The sequence below is a fragment of the Thamnophis sirtalis genome, unplaced genomic scaffold, assembly GCF_051295495.1.
Source record: "Thamnophis sirtalis isolate CommonGarterSnake01/CBP01778 unplaced genomic scaffold, rThaSir2_p1.2 scaffold_5, whole genome shotgun sequence".
Classification (NCBI taxonomy): domain Eukaryota; kingdom Metazoa; phylum Chordata; class Lepidosauria; order Squamata; family Natricidae; genus Thamnophis; species Thamnophis sirtalis.
In genome coordinates, this window is record NW_028261385.1 from 32,226,668 (window position 1) to 32,246,182 (window position 19,515).

Sequence of the window (19,515 nt, forward strand, 5' to 3'; positions counted from 1 at the left end):
AATCAATTTCTTTGGCAAAGACATCTTGCAAGACTTTTCATTGTGCCAGTAATTGGGGAAAATGGACATAACATTCCACATTTTCAGGGGGGACCATTGCTTTGGTCACTGGTTAGAATAAGGAAGTTTAGAACTGGGCTCTCATTAAGGAAACTTACTGTTTTGTTCCATTGAAATCCTGACTAAACTAGAAATCTGTGTTCAGCATACAATTTCAACATCTGTATAAGAAAAACAACCTGCTATCAGACATGTCCATTACTAAAACAAGAGACAAACGGAAGCAATCTTTTGGCAGGCAACGTCAACACAAGGGAAAGTTCTCCCACTGTTTCTTTTAACAACATTTATTGAACGAGAATAGTAGTTCGAGAAATCCTGCTGTTATTTTAGAATCCAATTTATCTCTCAGCTAGTTAGGGGCTGAGACTTGTTCAATCTTTCACTAGTGGTCTCAGTGTGAACCAACAAAGAGGCTGCTGTTTTACCAGACTTGCTTCCTAACCCATGAAACGGCAGTCCACTGCATTTCAAAGCTTGATTGTGAAAAAGAGGCATAAGGTTTTGAACTGACTGGTTCTCTGCCAATCAGCTTCACATTTGGGACCCAGCTCATTTTCTGCCTCTGTTGGTAGGTTAGAAAAAACACCATGTGTGATTCAAAAACTTTATTAGTCCTGTCAATCTAAAAGCACAGAGATATACTGTATACAGTATACATACATTTCATTTGTTTCCTAAATTCACATATTGTCTATATTTGTTGATAATGTCTGTAAGCTACCTAGTGTCCCCTCTGGTGAGGTAGGCGGCGTACAAGGTTAATAAATAAGTAAACAAATATTTGTTGATTTATTACTTTTTAAAATCCCTTTAACAGTTACAAAATCTGATTCAAGATGCTTGTTTTGTTTGTTACATTTTATTCTGATTCAAGATGCTAACATTTGTTTGTTACATTTTACATGTAACAAATGTTACATTTGGCCTGTCTGTTTGGCCATGGTCTCCATTGGCAAGTCAGCGGTAGCTGCAAGTCTAGGACAATTGTGGATTGCTCCTTCAGGAAGAGGTCTGATTAGAGCAGTGGTTCCTAAAATTGGCAACTTTAAGACTTGTGGACTTCAACTCCCAGAATTCTCCAGCCAGCAGAGAATTGAAGTCTGGGAGTTGAAGTCCACAAGTCTTAAAGTTGCCAAGTTTGGGAACCACTGGATTAGAGCATACCCAGAGTGCAAAGTGGTTTCTGGACAAGCAGCAACTTCATAGCCTGTCAGTTCAAGTCAGTTTCAACCTGAGTTGTCCCCCGGTATCACAGGGCCCCTCCAGACTACCTTCAATGCATCCCAGGATAGAAGGATAGAAACGCAAAAAAATATATATAAAATTGGTACCACCGCCATATAAAAGGTAAGATAAAAGTTCCCCTCACACATATGTGCTAGTCGTTGCTGACTCTAGGGGGCAGTGCTCATCTCCATTTCAAAGTCAAAGAGCCAGCGCTGTCCGAAGACGTCTCCGTCATGTGGCTGGTATGACTAAATGCCGAAGGTGCACGGAACGCTATTCCTTCCCACCAAAGGCGGTTCCTATTTTTCTACTTGCATTTTTACATGCTTTTGAACTGCTAGGTCATCACCATATAGTGTACCCCCAAACCAACCAAACAAACAACCTTCTTCTAGCAATTTCACTTAGATGTTAAGAAGTAGAGGTGAGAAGAATCCACAAGGGAGGGACTACTAAGCTGATATCTAGCTTTCCTTCCTCCCATTGACTGAAGGAGCAGACGAACCAGTTCAAAACAGTACCTCTTACTTACTCTTACACTTTGCTTTATGATCAAGAGGGACCAGGAAGGTGCACTCTCCAATATCCAAGTGTTAAGAAAAGACAACTAATGCCATTTCTGTCCTATTCCCCAAACTTGAATTTAATGCAGTGGGTAAACTGCTTCCTCTAGTATTTTTTGTCACTGAAACCCCATCAAAAGGTGACCTAGATTGAAAAGAAAGGATGAAGAGAGTAGTCTAATATAACTTGATCTAACTTAAGCCTCTTCAAAAGATACTACAGAAGCCTTCTATATGGCTTCTGACCCAACCCTCCTCTTCCAAAGAAGCTTTAATCAGCATCCCAGTTCCAGCTACTCTGCTCCCACCACTCCAACTAATGAAGGAGCAAGGAAAGGAATAGATTCAAGTCAGAAGGGATGGATCTCACGTTTATTAAATTTATATCATGTCCATCTTGTGGTTCGAGGCAACTCTGGGCAGCGAACAATGTTATAGATAGTTCTCGACATATGATCAAAAGTGAGCCCAGAATTATGGTCATAAGTGTGTCAATCACTAAGCAAGTCACCACATGACTGCCTGATTTTATGACCTTATGGCAGTGGTCATTAAGTGAATCACCATGGTTGCTAAGCAGGCAGCTTTATAGATAAAATGCATGCAAACATGTCACAGCGGTCTGATGACAGCTCTTTCTGCCCATCCTCCTTCAATAGGGAACAGACCACCTTAAATAGTGCTGCTGGGTGACAACTCACCATTAGCAAGGCAGAGGTGTGTTGATGCTCTGCCACCCTTCCCCCCATGGGTTCTTAGCTGTGCCAGTCAAATTTACTCTTTTTTCTTCTTCCAGCAGTGATCAAAGTCTCTCTTTTGTTATTTGATCTTCTAGACTCCCTCAATAAACCAAGTGGCAGATAAAGGTCCCTTGAGGGCAATCATGTCAAGTAGCTTTGCCTTTAACCCCAGAGCATAACCATACCCATCATTGTCTAAAGCAGGCCTCCGCTATATCCAGCCCACAGACCGCATTCTGCCTTATGCAGCCTGCCAGTGGTTTTTCTTTTTTAACAATGAGCTTAGAACAGCTGTTCTTGAAGGATGCACTGCTGAGTGCCTCCGAGCCTTACTTGTTACCATCAGCTCCAGCATTGTTGACGCTTTTCTAGTTGCCAGATTATTGAAAGTACACCAGGTATTGCATTGTCCTGGAATTTTACTAATGTGGCCTTTGCCTTCTACAGGTTGTGTAGGACTGGTCTAAAGAAATGTTTCTTTTAAAAAAGAATACACTAAATATAATTTTACAAGCAGACCAAATTATACAAAATAGATTTCATGCAATAATAAATCAATTGTGCTTAATAAATGCTAAAAGTGTGTTCCATATATTTTCTTCAGAATTTAATTTAAATGTCCCCCCTCCCCGCCCGCCATTACAAAATTTCGGGAGGTATGAGATAAAAATGGGTTTGCATGGGAATTTTACTTTTATGAATCAAAGTTATCTCTTATTTTTTTCATATTTCTGCCAATTTTGCACGGGACCATGGGAAACTGCAAATGGTTGTAAGTGTGCTGTGTTGCTGAGTACCTGAAATTTAATCATGCAAGCAGAGGGGACTCAACTGTCCTTAACTTTGGATCCAATTCATAAGTTACCCTTTTTCAGTCTTTGTAATTTTGAATGTAAATTGAGAACAACCTGTAGCACTTTGATATTAAGCTACCTAATTTCTTGTAGGGTTATTTCCTCTTCAATCTGAGCACTGACCAGGAAAAGCCAAGCCTTCAAAACTTTTATGGAAGGCTAGGTGGGTTGGTGGATGCCTGCTGAACTTTAGGCATAAGAGTGTTCCATTGGACAGGAGCTGCCACAGGAAAGGTATACTTCAGATGGCAACATTTAGGGGAACAGACTAGGAGTGTGCCTACCCTTTTTGTTCTGATAGGATGGGTAGATGTCCTTTAAAAAGGCAATCCTGCAGATAAGGCTGAATTGCAACGAGAAAGAAACTGGAATTCAGTTCAACTCGTGCAACTGAGGTGTTACATGGGCACGCCTATGTACTGTGCATATTGCTACATTCTGGAGCACTTGAACTTTCTGGGTGGTCTTCAAGGGCAGCCTCACATAGATCACATTGTAGTAATCCACATGGGATTTGACCAAAACATGAATAACCATGAGCAGAGTGTTCTGGTCAAAGAAAGGGCACAATTGGCACATTAGACAAATCTATGTAAAGCTCCTCCCTTCCCCAGCCACAGCTGCCACCTGCTTGTTGTCTAAAAGATCTTCAGCTTCCTTCAGTATTGTACATGCACTTTAATGCATTTACATATCAAGTTTATTTCATATTTCTCCCACCATCTGAAATCACCTATGATGGACTTTCTTGTTTTTAATCTGCTTTCCTTCAATATTGTTTCCAGTCTGAAGTTTGCTTGTCCCTAAAGATTAATAAATGAATGTGTATCAATGGTGGGATTCAAAGTTTTTTACTACCGGTTCTGTGGGTGTGGCCTGACTTGGTGGGCGTGGCTTGGTGGGCATGGCAGGGGAAGGATACTGTAAAATCTCCATTCCCTCCCCACTCCAGGGGAAGGATACTGCAAAATTCCCATTCCCTCTCTATCAGCTGGGACTCAGGAGGCAGAGAATAGATGGGTGCGGGACCAGTCAGAGGTGGTATTTACCGGTTCTCCAAACTACTCAAAATTTCCACTACTGGTTCTCCAGAATTGGTCAGAACCTGCTGAATACCACCTCTACTGTGTATGTTCACTTGCATACCACCTTCATTACATTTACAAATAATTGAAGGTGGTGAATGTTTCTGGTCCACCATCCTCTTCCTATTTCCCCAAAACAATAATCCTGTTAGGTGTGATGGACTGAGAGAATGAGTGACCCAAAGTCACAGTTGGTTTTCATGGTAAAAGTGGGACTTGAACTCACAATCTCCTGGTTTCTAATCTGGTGCTATTGTTGATGTTGATGTATCAATTCATTTCAATGCTGATTGACAATTTAGGCAAAAGCCTTTCTCTCTAGAATTGGCTAGTTAAAACAGGGGTCCCAAACCCCAGTCCGTGGACCAGCACTGGTCCTTGGCATGCCAGAAACGGGGCCATGCAAACAAGTGTTGAAAGAAATGTCCTTCTGGGTTCGGCTTCAAGTGGGGAAAAACACACTGGAGACATGGAAGCTGCTTGGAAAGATGGTTTAATGGTGGACAGGACCACATGGCTTGAATCCTGAACAGAAAAGGTGATCACATGCTTCAATGTTGGGTGAAGAAGAGAGAAGGAAGGGCTAAGATGCTGAGACTCTGGTTTTATGCCCTCTCTGGCCTTTGATCTTGAGCTTTTGTCCTGATTGGTTGTCAAACTCCCAAGGGGGCCATTCAGGGGCAACCCTCTAGGCTGTGTTTTGAATCCCAAGTTTGGTTGAATTCTCAGATGCCATGTGGTGAGTTTCTGTGAAAAGCTGATACTACCTTTATTATGTAAAGTGGACTAGCTCAGGCTTTAATGGCTCATTGACAAAGGGGGTGGGGGCAGGAAGCTGCAGGGAGCTACTCTGTCTTTTTAAAACATGTTTCTTCCTTTTCACATCCAGGGAATATTCTGCCATTTCAATATTTCTTAGGATATTTCATTTTTCTGGGAAAGGGCTGGGTGATAACTTTCCACACAAGCAAAGCCCCAGGATACAGGCAGAACACGAAACCACAATCCCTCCGGTATTTGCCTTTTCTTCCACTCTTTGCACATTGTTGACTGGGGAGGGGGGGGGGCTTATATTGGTAGATATGCATGCATGCAGAAATCCTCCTGATTGGCCCAGAAACCCCTTTATATAGTGTTGGAAGAAATGTCCATTTGGGTTCAGTTCCAAGTGGGGAAAAGACACTGGAAACATGGAGGCCGCTTAGAAAGATGGGTTTTTTTATTTTAATTTTTTTAAATTAATAAACATATAAAATACACTAAAAAAAACCTTAAAATACAATACAAACAGGAGCTTCCTATTCTTTCTAATAGCAATTATCAATCGATACCGCTCACCTTATATTATTTCCCTTTCTATTGTATTTCATTTGGATTTCACCATTCTTAACCCTCTTATTTTACTCATAACTATTTTTTGACTTTTGTTATATTCCTTCATTGATTCTTGTTTCTTTCCTCCATCCACCTATACCATTTATCCCATATCTGGTAGAATTCTGATTCTTCTTTTCCATGGATTTCTTTAGTTAATTTGTCCATTTCAACACAATCCATAACCTTTCATATTAATTCATCTTCGCTTGGAATTCATTTGTTTTTCCATTTCTGGGCAAAGGCAATCCTTGCCGCCGTAATTATATGTAGTATTAAATACTGGATTTATGAAAATATATGAAAGATGGTTTTAATGGTGGACAGAACCACCTGGGGAAAAGGGGGATCATGTCTCAAAGATGTTGAAGAAGAAAAAAAAGGGCTGGTTTGCTGAGAGTCCCTGGGTTTTATGCCCACCCAGGGGCTCCTGTGCAAAAAATGCACTCTGATTGGCTCTCAGACTCCCATGGGGCCATACAGGGGCAACTCTGTAGGCCGTGCTTTAAGTCCGAGGTTGGTTGAGCCTTGCTGGGTGATGTAATGAAAGGGCTTTGGGATTCCTATTATGGCTCTGCCTGTAGATCTTTGTTATGTAGAATAGACTGGCTCAGGTCTTAATGGCCCATTGACAAAGGTGGGGACTATTAAGAGTGAGTCTGTTTCCTGCCTAAAAACATGTTTCTCTGGCCCAGGCCTTAATGGCCCATTGACAAAGGTGGTGGGGATGAATTTCTTCCTCCCTTTTAGGGGGAAACATTCTGCCCTTTAATATGTCATTTTCTAGGACAGAGGTGGGTGCTAACGTCCTACAAAAAATCTTATTATGGTCTACTGGCATTTTGGCTGAGATCAGAAAGATCAGACTTGTCCAACACCTCGGGAGAGTATTAGGTTGGAAACGGCTGCTTCAAACCTTATTTTACATAACTACTACTCCACTACTGCATAGGGCCAAGTCGGTGTCACAATTTTGCCCAAATTGTTCCTGATCCGGTGTTTTCCACCTCTGGGATACCTCTTCTTCACAGCTTCTCAACGGTAACTCAAGGATTAATACCCCTCCTTCACCTTCCTTAATTATATTTGTAAATTAGCTCAACCCGCTCCTTCCTTTTCCATGCCGCCCCCCCCGCCCGCAATCGCTTTTCAAGGCCCACGACTCCCCCCCCTCCCCAAATCTAATCTCGCCTTCAACCTTTTCTCCTATTTCCCTGGCACAAAACACTAAGTCTGAGATCCTTCTCGGTGGTTGGAACTCTCTACCTCACCACCTCTTTCTCTCCCCTCAGCTCCCACCCCCCCAGCGCCGCTTTCCTCCCCGTCTTTTTCTTTCCTACACATCCTAACATGATCTTTCTTCCCTTCACGGCCGCCCTTCCGAGCAGGGTCATTGGCTGTTGCTAGCGGCTCCTCGCTCCCGATTGGCTAAGTCGCGCTTGCCTCTCGCTTCGACTTGGTTCTAGACTTGTTGTCTGGCTCCGAGGCTGAAAGTCTGAGGGGGGGGGGGAGGAGGAGGAGAGTATCATTCAGTCACGCTTGGCTGTCTGGGCGGCGCTGCAGTCTCTCTCTCTCCCCCCCCCCCACCGCCTCCCCGACTTAGCGGCGGTGGTAATCGTAGTAGTAGCAACAGCACCGTCCCCGCCGCCCTCGTGGGCCGCGAGCGCCCTCCCTCGCTCTTGCCTGCTTGCTCTCCCGCCGCCGCCCTTCTCTCTGGGGGGAACGCGGCGGAGACGCTGGAACGAAGTCGCCGGCGGGCGCCCACGGAGGGAGCTGCCGAAAGGGAGAGGGGCGGGAAAGGCGAGAGGAAGGAAGGGGGAAGTGTGGAGAGGAGGAGCCGGGCGTGCGAAGAAGGAGAGAGAGACTGAGGGGCCGAGGGGAAGAAAGAAAGGAAAGCGGGGAACGCTCGCGGAAGCCCCGCTCTTCTCCCCCCCCCGCCCCACCGCGTGCGGCCGCTCGGGCAGGAGCAGCGACGGCGGCGCTAACGGGGGGCTGCGGCAGGCGCTGCTGCTACGGCATCCGGGGCCCGGCCTACGAAGCCGGAGGTGGTGGGGGTAGCGAGAGGGATCGGCCTCCCGCTTCGGAAGAACCAAGCCAGGCTGCTGCGCAGGCACTGCGGCCCCGTTGTTGCTCTTAGCCGCCGCCGCCCCCTCGAGAGGGCAGGAAGTGACTCTAAAGCCGGGACTGGGCGGTGTGTCCCTGCGCGAAGCACCTGAAACCGCATATTTGTCAGCGGAAAGAGGGCGAAGACGCCGAGACCCGCCGAGACCTCCTTCCCCTGCTCGAAAAAGTGAAACGGCGGGGAAGGAAAGGGACAAAAAAAAAGACCTCCCTTCCCTCCAGCCCCGCTTCTCTCTGGCCTCTCCTTTCGGTCGTGTCCCGCTGCCCTCGCCGAGGTTGGCCTTTTCCTCTTCGGCTTCGCTCTCCTTTTTTTTTTTTTTTTTGAACTCGAGAAAACTTGGCTTGGATTTAAAGCGTCGCGGAGCGGCCAAAGGGATCCGCTTGTAGATGGAGGAAACCGGGACGGCCGAAGTGTAAGGTGGGCGAATCGTCGTCAAAAGTCCGAATGTGAATGTGGAGCTGTTGGGTGGTTGGATGTTTATAGGAAAATTGCTTTGCGCGGGAGGGGGAAAGTAATAACCCCCCCCCCCCGAGATCCTGATCTGCTCCCTCGCATAATTGATTTTGCAATACAAGTGGTGGAGTTCACTCCGCTAATCCTATGAAAAAGTTGCAATAGACGTCTCTGTCTCGCTACTTGTTCGTGGCCGAAGTGAAGTGAAAGAAAGCGGATTTGGTGTTGGGGGGCGGGGGCGGCGGAACGGGGCTAAAGCTTCTCAAACAGGAATTTCTTTGTTCCACAGTGGAAGGTAGTGTATTGCAATGGAACTGCTTGATTATGCATTGATGATTCAGTTGAAACTTATTTCTGAAAGGGTAACTTTTCCCCTTCATCTGTTGATATTATAGTCGAAATTCTTTTTCTTTGGTAGGTTAAAAAAGTTTAAGAGGTGTTGGGCAGGGAAGATCGAATTTCTCTATTTGGTAGTTAAGACTAAGACTGAAGTTGAGACTAAGACTTATTACTATTCTTCTTTTCATTACTAGTATCTTATCTTTTCCAACTTATTACTATAACCATGTTGCTTGTATCCTTCAATATGTTTTTAATTGTTTCCTGATATGATTTGATAACTTATTAGTAACCTTGACTATCACTAAGTCTTGTATTTTTTTATTCTTGATGAATGTATTTTATTCTCCTTATGTATACTGAGAGCATATGCACTAAAGACAAATTCCTTGTGTGTCCAATCACACTTGGCCAATAAAGAATAAAGAATTCTTAAGTAAGTTTATACAGCTGTAAAGGCCTGATGAACTTATGAGAGTTTTACTTCCTCTTCCAAGTTCTGCAGTTTGAAGGTATTCGGTAGCTATTTCCAATTCCGATTAAACAACTTCTTTTTTGGGTAAATTAGTCAAAAACTTTTCAAGAGTATAAAAGTTGTAGTTCATCCACCAAATCTATAATAGCAACCTAAAAGAGGAAAACAATTTGCCCATATCATATTTATTGCTCTTTGGACTAGATATTTTCATTTGAGAACAATTAGGTAATTAGGAAACACATATGAAGGTAGTTTTAAAAGATTTTTAAAAGTTTTCATAAAACAAAAACCTTAGGTTTTTTTTGCTTGGAATTAAAATATCCCACTTGTAGAGTTACTTAATGTTGATTAGGCAAGAATTGAATGTTTTATTTAAAGTGAATTGAGCAAAATTGTAAACTATATAAATGATAACTGTAAGTAAAGTATGTTTTGTCTTGTAAACACATGTTTTTATTTCTATAGTCTACATGCATAGAAAAGTAAATTTTTTCTACTCCAGTTAGCTTTGTCAGAGTAAAATATATAAGCCCTTTTTACATCTGATAGCATGATCTGAGCAAAGATTACTTTGTCATCCAACAATATTCAATAAAATAGATGGCAATGAAATTTAACTTCCTTATATGGCTTAGTCATGAACTTGAAATAGAATACAGTACCTATAATCCTTTTACAGAAAAGGGTCATTTCAAAAGCAATATTATTTCCTAGCCTTGACTTTAAATGCTGAAGGGACAAAAATGTATAACTCTGAAAGTTACATCTGTAAAACTTCACATTTGTATTTTGAGCTGTTGGAATCTTTTCCACTCAAAAACCTAGAAAACATTAGCCACCTTTTTGAACATTTGTGTGTCTTGATGCTTTTGTTTTTGGCTAATTCTGATGTCATAAAAGTCCATTAGTTTAGTGTAAAATGATTTATTGAGATTCTTACTCTTGGCAAATCAAGAGTTTATGATGGTAATTATCTGATCTATTAATTTTCTTTAGTTGACTTGTGTATTACATTGTTAATTGATCTTTTCAGAACTCTGCACTGGTGCTCTATTCCCTTTATTAATGTACAAAACCTTTAGTTTTGATCAAAAAATAATATATACAACATATTTTAGAAATTGTAATCAACATTTTACAATTGTAACCTGTTTGAATAAATACCTTTTTTTGTCATAAAACTTTTGGGTGATTACAAATTGCTCTTCAGTTTATATTTTACAAGTGTATTGTTGACTATATAATATATTATATTAATGCACCTATTTTCATAAGACGATGTGCCACTGTATCAGCCTAAGTAGTAAGTAACAAGAGAAACTGAGGTGAATATAGCTTTTTGCAGACATTTTATTAATAAATCGAACGCAGAGTCTGTTACTTTAGAGACTTTCCTTTCTGTTCTGCAAAAAAACAACAACAGCAGCAAAAAGAATCTATGCAATTGGTGTAAATAGTGTGAATGGTCACAACAACATCTGTAAAATATCACATTAGGGAAACTCAGCAGCTTCAGAATATTGAAGAAATTGTCACTTTTTCTATGACTCAGTTTAAAAAGGTGGTATTCAGAGCCTGTCTGCAATGCCCTTGGTAAAATAAGTAGAATAACCTAAACATGTGAATCCAGGCCTTTAATTGGACAATGCCCAGAGGGCCTATGAAGTCTATGTGCTTCTGCGTAAAGTTGTAATGTTTTCCTGGTAATTCATTCCTGTCAAGGCAAGCCTTTCTGCACCTTGCCAGCTGCATCCTTTGAAAGAAAAGTAAATAAATAAATATAAAATTTATTAAGTAGTAGTGGGATTAAAATTAAAAATATACATGAATCTGGTAATAATTCAACTCTTCTTTAAAGAGATTGGTAAAAATTGTGCCTGGCTACTGAGATCTGTATGTACTACTGTCAATGTTGGAAGTACTGTTGTTTCAGTTGCCCATAAGGCAATGATTAGAAGGCACATTCAGTAAATTGGTATTTGAATCTGTTTCTACAGCTGCCACCAAAATATTTTGGTTCAGGCTTGTCCTGTGTTATTTGTGTATTTTTTCAGATACATCCTTCCAAACAGTAACAATGTTCTGCTTACAGCAAACTTAGTTGCTATATAAAGTGTGGATCTTCTCTGAGCGTTAGAATGTTTTATTGAGTCAGTAACCACGGAGTTGCAGTTTTAATGAAGTGCTTTTGGAGTTATCATACATTAATTGACTATGATCTTGGGTGATATATGCCACTTCTGCTTCCGGTTCTATTCCCCCGCCCGCCCCCAGTGTGTTCATGTTAAGTCTTAGAATTTTCTCAGGGTGAAATACAGGTGATCGCAAATTTGGTAAAGATAGAAGACATTATTTTATTTGTATGTTTTGGTGTGTCACTTTGAATGCCAAATACATGTTGAATTGCAGATTCCTCAAACAATGGATTGGAAACAATTGTTTTTAGGCAAATAGAAATTGTTGTTTTCTTCATGTAAGAGATTTATGTAGCACAGACTTCCATTAGAACAGAAGGGAGGCAGTTTATACATCAATAGTCCACTCATACCATCTCCCTTCTAAAATAGAGGGGGCGGGGTTGACAGAAAGAGCTGCAAGCGGAAGAAGAAGGTGCATTCTGTAAGTCATCTGAATCCTCGAATTACGACCACAATTGAGCCCAAATTTTGTTGTTAAATGAAACATTTGTTAAGTGAGTCTGTTCCATTTTAAGACTTTTCTTGCCACAGTTGTTAAGTGGATCATTGCATTTGTTAAATTAGTAACATGGTTGTTAAGTGAATCTGGATTCCCCATTGACTTTGCTTATCAGAAGGTCACAGAAGCTGATCACATGACCCTGGGACATGGCAACCATCGTAAATATGCCAAGCATCTGAATGTTGATCATGTGACCATGGGGATGCTGCAAAGATCAGTGTGAAAAATGGTTGTAAGTCACTTTTTTCAGTGCTGTTGTAACTCGGGTCACTAAATGAACTGTTGTAAGCTGAGGACTACCTGTATAAAACCAATCTGTTAAAATAATCAGGACTATGTCTTTAGTTTTGTTATATTTATATTTTGTTGCTGGGATTCTTTAATAACGAGGGAGGGAAAAGGCCAAATTATGGCCAGAAGTGACCTGTGTGGTTTTCAGTTACTTCCTCCTTAATTTTATTGTAAATGTGTAGCAATAGCACTTAGACTTATATACTGCTTCACGGTGCTTTACAGTCCTCTCTTAAGTTTACAGAGTCAGTATATTGTCCCCAACAATCCAGGTTCTCATTTTACTGACCTTGGAAAGATGGAAGGCTAAGTCAATCTTCAGCCGGTAAGATTAGTTATCATTTCAAGTGTCCAAAAAGTGACTTAATTACGGGAATACAAATAATGCTTTTAGAAGCTGAGACTTTAAAATCTATTTAACAACCATAAAGAAGCATATTTGGTAGCAGAGATAACACACTGAAATGGTAAAATGAAATTAGTCCATGCCAAGATGCCCTGGCAACTTGTTCTGCTTAAATTCGCAGAAAAGGAAAAACACACCCAATGAATGTTTTAATAATAGGTAACATGAGACAAAAGGAGTCCAGATAGAAATGATATAACTGGACCTAATGAAACCTGGAAAATATGTATGAAATTTTCAATGTACTATACATAAATTGGAGGAATGGAGCAAGTAATAGAAAAGAGGAAGGAGCTACATGGCCTAGCACAGATTGTAAACTATTCAAGTAATAAAAGAGGAAGTATTAAACATACAGTATTATGTACTTATATATACTCTGTTAAACAAAATATTTGAAAAGAATCGCATTCATAAATTTAGCTGATAGTTATGAAGTCATTCCTTTGACTTATTTAGTGTGATTAAAATTATATAACTAACAATCACAAAATCATGTTTTATTCAATTAAAAGATTTTTGTTTTAATGTTTTGACATTTTAAAAAGCAAACATGAAACTCAACATAATGCAAATACCATAGAACTTCTTCTTTCAGTATATTTTGAAGACTGAGAATGTGGGAGGGAAGAGAATTTGACCATTTATGATTTTGTTTTTTGTTTTTAAATCATATTTGGGTTTTTTAGTCAGAATATGTTTATATGTCTTTAGTGCTGCAAAATCAGTCTGAAAGAAAAGACCATTATATGCCCTTTTATTTCTCTGGATGAATCTCTTTGTCCTGAAGAGTGTGAATTGGACAGCAATGTTAGTGTGCTAATGCCTTTTATGACTACCTTGTTTCCCTGAAAATAAGACAGGGTCTTATTTTCTTTTTACCCACAAAATATGGTTTGGGCCTTATTATCAGGGGAAGGCTTATTATTTTGGGGTTGCCTGGCGGCTGCTCTCTTGTGAGTGAGCTGCCGAAGAGCCGGCCACAGCCTCAAGGGCAAATGGCTGTGTTGCATTGTTGCAGCAGCGCAGCACAGCAGCCATGAAGTGACTACACTCACGAGCAGCCACCCTGCAAACTCCCTTTCTAGCTGGGCACAGTGCCATTCACTGACCTAGGGGTATCGCCAAGCCGTGGGAGCACCTCTTCACTGCCTCCCTGCTCCTGTGACTTGGTGCCTTCGAAATGCCAGTGAATGGCGCTCTGCCAGCAGCCAGCCCACAACCATAGAGTGTACGCCCAGAGCGGCCACTGCCAGAAGACTCGGTTTGGACCCCCTGAAAAAGCCATGCTGGGATGGTGGTGGCGGCAGTAGAGGTGCCACGAATCTGCAGGAAGAGCTGGGCCATGGCATTGTGAGACCAGGAGGCGTGCGAGCGGGAGCAGAACAGCCACAACCCCTCTCTCCAGCCATGCAGAGCGCCATTCACTGGCATTTTGAAGGCACCAAGTCGCGGGAATCGGGCGGCGGCGAACAGGCACTCCCATGGCTTGGCGATACCCCTAGGTCAGTGAATGGCACTGTGCCCAGTTGGAAAGGGGGTTTGCCGGGTGGCTGTTCGTGAGCATGGTCACTTCATGGCTGCTACGCTGCGCTGCTGCAACACGCAACATAACTGTTCTCCCCTGAGGTTGTACCCGGCTCTTCGGGAACTCACTCATAAGAGAGCAGCCGCCCGGCAACCCCTCTCTCCAGGTGGGCACAGTGCTGTTCACCAACCTAGTGGTATCCCGAAGGTGCCAAGCAATGCGATCACATCCCCCCCCCCCAAATTCCCGTGGCTTGGCACCTTCTGGATACCACTAGGTTGGTGAGCGGCACTCTGCCTGGCTGGTGGTGGTGGGGTTGCAGGGGGCTTATTTGCAGGAGAGGGTTTATATTTTTGCCCACCAGAAAAATTGGCATGGCTTTATTATCAGGACATGTCATATTTTGGGGGAAACACGGTAACAAATTTTATAAAGGTGTAAACTCAACTGCAATTCATTTTATCAGGTGCATAGAATGGTTATTTTATTACTAAACCATAACCACAGCTAAAACCACTAATATTAGATTTTCTGGACCAGTCATTGCTATTGGCTCAGCAAAGCAATGTGATGGACCAGCAGCTTCCAATGTGAGCTGAAGAACGTGCACCAGAAGCACTGCTGGAGAACAGGTCTGTGGGCTGTGTTGGAAGCTGCTGGCTCCTTGTGTTTTTTCAAGAGGCAAATGGACTTTCTGGTTTTTTTTTTTTTTTTTGAAGATGTTTTGCTTCTTACCCAAGAAAATTCTTCAGCTCTGACTGGATGGTGGGGAATGGAAGGATTTATATTCCCTGCAGACAGCTGGTTATTTACATTCTGGTCATTTGAATTCTGGTCATTTGCATCCACTCCCAAGGATAAAACACCCAGACACAAACTGAGTAAAGTGGTATATGCAGTACAATGCAGTGAGCCATATGCAGATCTGTACATTGGGGAAACAAAGCAACCACTTCATAAACACATGGCACAACATAGAAGAACAAACTCATCAGGACAAGATTCAGCAGTCTATCTGCACTTGTAAGACAAAGGCCACTCTTTTGAAGACAGCAAAATCCACATTTTGGACAGAGAAGACTGCTGCTTTGAAATAGGGGTCAAAGAAGCCATCTATGTCAAAATTGAGCAGCCCTGCCTCAACAGAAAGGGAGGGATATAACATTATCTATCTCCAGTCTACAACAGTCTTTTCAACAGTTCCAAGAAGGCGCCACACTCATTTGCACCACTCCGGTGACCCTGATGACACAGAAAAACCTCCAGGGGGCCTTAATTTGGCACAGGTGTCAAATTTGCGGTGTCATGTCATCACACAATGTTTTGTGACGTTTTTCTCCTTTGCGGGGATGGGGGGGGCATGACATGCACATGTGATGCATTTGGCCCATGGAGCACCAGTTTGAATGCAAATGACCAGATGTCTACAAGGAATATAAATCCTTCCATGCTCCAGCATCCAGTCAGAGCTGAAGAAGCTCTAGTTGGATAAGAAGCGAAAGTCTTCAAAAGAAAAACCAGAAAGTTCAGTTGCTTCTTGAAAAAGCACCTTTGGGTAGCCCAAATTGGATAACAGTGTTTTTTTTTCCATTGGTAACAACCCATCACTAATCACAGCATGGATATTTAAATTAATAAAGTGTTTTATTTTGGGTAAAATGGATTTTCTGGTAAGTGGTTTTGTGTAACGAAGGGAAAAGTTTGGAAAACCCTGAGCTAAAGATGTCGTCTTCCATCAGTTACTGACGCCTGCTGTCCTAACAACCACAATTGGAACTATTGGAACTGCTCTGGCTAAGCAATGTTCCAGTTATGATAGTTAAGTGAGGACTGCCTAAAGATTCGAGGATCAAATGCTAATAATGGCTTCTTTTGACTGATTTGGGAATAAAGTCTCTGCATCTTTTTGTTGACATTGTAATCCAGTCTTTTTTGACGGTGAGATTGGTAGCTTAACTATATAGTTATGATCTCTTTGCTTTTCAATGTCACTTTGGCAATTACAGCTAAATATTTTTTATCGGTTTCAGTTGACATACTTATGGTTTATATTTCAGGCCACATATTTCAGACTTTATTGCTAGTTAAAGTACAATAGTAAGCAGACTTCATACGTAAGTGTAAGTGAACCTCAACAAAATCTCAATCATATATGAGATTGTTTGCAAACAAGTTCCAAATAGCAACAGTGTTGCCAGGTCATGATCCAAAGATTGTCAGCCAGCTTAGGTTCAGAGCAACTGAAATGTTGAGAGGCAGGAGATTCAGGGCTTTAGGAACATAGAAATACAGTAGAACGATGATTGTACCCAATTAAGAGTCAGGTGAGAGCCAATCAAAGCTAGCAATGCCATTTCCAGGTAGAGAGGTACATAGAGTATTTTCGCTTTTGCTTCGCTGAGACATAGAGCATGGTATGCTTTGAGGGTTGGGCAGTCAACCAACATCCTGGTTGTGAGAGGAGCAACTCTTGATTATTGCTGCTGAGGCCAGCCTCAATAGTTTCTTGTCTTCTGAAGTTGAAATCAGGAAGCCTGCTCTGATATATTCAGAGCAGACTTCCTGATTTCAGAGTCTTCCACTTTGGGTTGGCCATGACAGTCATTATGCCTAATGTTTTTTTAGAACACTAATCATGCTTCTATTGGGAATTTTACAGTACAACATTTGGTTGTACTGTTACAACCATGATTGTAGTCAGGTGGTTGCTAGCGTACTGCTCAAAAGGCATCTGTGACAAAATAATTGAACAGTTTCAGAGGTGGCACTGAACAACTTCAAGAACGTAGTGATGGGAGACTGCAGCATCTGCATTGCTGTTGGTGTATGGATTGTTGGCGTTTTTTTAATTAATCAGGTCAGTAATTTGGGAGTTATTTGGGGTTCATATTCATAGGGTAAAGGTAAAAGTTCCCCCGCACATGTGTGCTAGTCATTTTCTGGCTGTAGGGGTGATGCTCATCTCTGTTTCTAAGCCAAAGAGCCAGCACTGTCCGAAGACATCTCTGTGGTCATATGGCCTGCATGATTCAACGCTGAAGGAGCACGAAGCACTGATACCTTCTCACCAAAACGGTCTCAATTTTTCTACTTGCATTTTTCATGCTTTTGAACCGCGAGGTTGGCAGAAGCTGGGACAAGTAATGGGAGCTCATCCTGTTAGGCGGTGCTAGGGATTCGAACTGCTGACCTTCAGATCGACAAGCTCAGTGCCTTAGCCACTGAGTCGCCGCATCTGTACTCATATTCATAGATTGATACAATCTAATAAATGTATCTCAAAGCAACAAATGTTGCTTGTTTTCCTGATTTCAAGAAGAAAGACATTGACTTTGGGGCAGCCAGGTCCTCCTCAGCTGCTTTCTTCTTTTATTCCTTCCTTGGGCAGCCCCAGCCTCATGATTTATCTCTTTTTTTGGTTAGTCCTCTTCTCACTGCTGCCGAAAAACCTGATGCAGCCTTAGAAGCAGTGACTGCCACAGATCACGACAGCGGGTTCATGTTCTAAGCAATGTGGAGCTGAGCATGCAATAACTTGGAGTACAGCTGAGAAGACTCCGTTGTTGAAAACTTACTGGTCAGGGCAAGATAATAGGTCTTGGTTTTTCAATGTTTGAGTGTTTCCTCTAGCTCTGCTTGCTCATAATTGTGAACTGAGGTCTGGAGCATTGCTGAGCAGTTTTGAGCTGTGAGTTTGAGATTCTGAACTAAGACATCCTTATAATGAGAAAATATGGTAACAAAAAGGTCTTTTCTTTTCATATATCATGAAATATTTTTCTAGTATAGCTAGAGGATTTATTAATTTCTCCCCAGTGACAGAAGTGCTCAAATCTAATATAACTCAATGGCAGCATTTAAGTACTTAATGGTAAGTGCTTTAATGTTGCCTTAAGTGCCAGATTCCATATCTGGCTTAATTCTGTGGGTTGGCTTTCTGTTGTTACAGCCTGAGGGCAGGGAGAAGCTGTTTTATTATAAGGCCAATGTTTTGTTGTCTGACCTCGTTCTTCATGACTGATTTACGTTAGTCAGGAAAGAATGACTGAATTAGGTACAGTGATGTATGCATTGTTGCATAAGTTGGTACTGAAGACCTCCCAAAAGAGGGAGCTCTGCCAGATAAAACTTAACTCCGGATAAAGGTAAAGGTTCCCCTCGTACATAGTCGTTCCCGACTCTAGGGGGTGGTGCTCATCTCCTTTTCAATGCCAAAGAGCCAGCGCTGTCCGAAGACTTCTCCATGGTCATGTGGCTGGCATGACTAAATGCTGAAGGCACACAGAACGCTGTTACCTTCCCACTAAAAGTGGTCCCTATTTTTCTACTTGCATTTTTACATGTTTTCGAACTGCCAAGTTGGCAGAAGCTGGAATAAGTAATGGGAGCTCACTCCATTATGCAGCACTAGGGATTTGAACTGCTGATCTGCCGATCTTTTGATCGACAAGCTCGGCGTCTTAGCCATTGAGCCACCTTTTTATTCTGGATAGTACTCAGCAATCTATAACATTTGAATAAAAGGTAATAGTTCAGTTCCAGATAATTTTGTAGAGCTATTTTAATGTGAGTTCAAATGTGATTTAGGAACTGAAACCACCTCAGTTATTGTTGTGGTCTTTATTGGAAAATGAGCAGAGAATACGATCCTTATTCTTAGTCTCTCAGCAGTTTCTAGTTACTATTAAATATATGATATTAAAGCTGCTCTCAAACACCCATGGCCAAAGCATTTCTTTCATTTTCTCTCTAATAGTAAAGTCAACAAGTGTTACAAAATGTATGCATGCTATCCATTCATATAATTGCCAGGCATAAAGTTCAAATTGTAGGCAATTTTATTTTTTAATTGTTAATACTTTTCACATCTGATGGATACGTCTAAGCACACTTAAATTACAATTAAGTTTGCTATTCATTTTGGTTTAAATTAGGTACATCAAGCTGGAATGACATTTTTTCTTACATGACTCTTAATGTACAAGAATAGTCAAAAAGTTCTTACATTTCTGATTCTGTCTATTGCATTTAATTTTATACAGAAATATTGAGATGTTTTTCTGCTGAATCAGATTCAGGTAACTTATTTTTAAATCAAAATTTCAATTTGTGTAATATAAATGTATGGAAATTATATTTTCTTTTTTCTTTTAAAATTTTTAATAGATATATAGAAGCACAATCCAGAAAAAGCAGAAAAAAGTAAACATACAAAAGACACTTATAAGCTATGTAAAACTGAGTAAAATTTTTAAAGTAACATAAGGTTAGTTCTGTATGTAAAAGTGATCA

General features: G+C 41.4%; 1 protein-coding gene across 3 annotated transcripts in view; it reads left to right on the forward strand.

Moving 5' to 3' along the window:
* The first annotated feature begins 7,691 nt into the window (after positions 1–7,691).
* Positions 7,692–19,515, forward strand: part of ERBIN (erbb2 interacting protein) — a 94,667-nt gene continuing 82,843 nt past the window's right edge. For all 3 annotated transcript variants that reach the window (XM_087715572.1, XM_087715570.1, XM_087715573.1), the window contains exon 1: positions 7,692–8,445. The gene's annotated coding sequence lies outside the window, so the exon portion shown is untranslated. The remainder of the gene's footprint in view (positions 8,446–19,515) is intronic.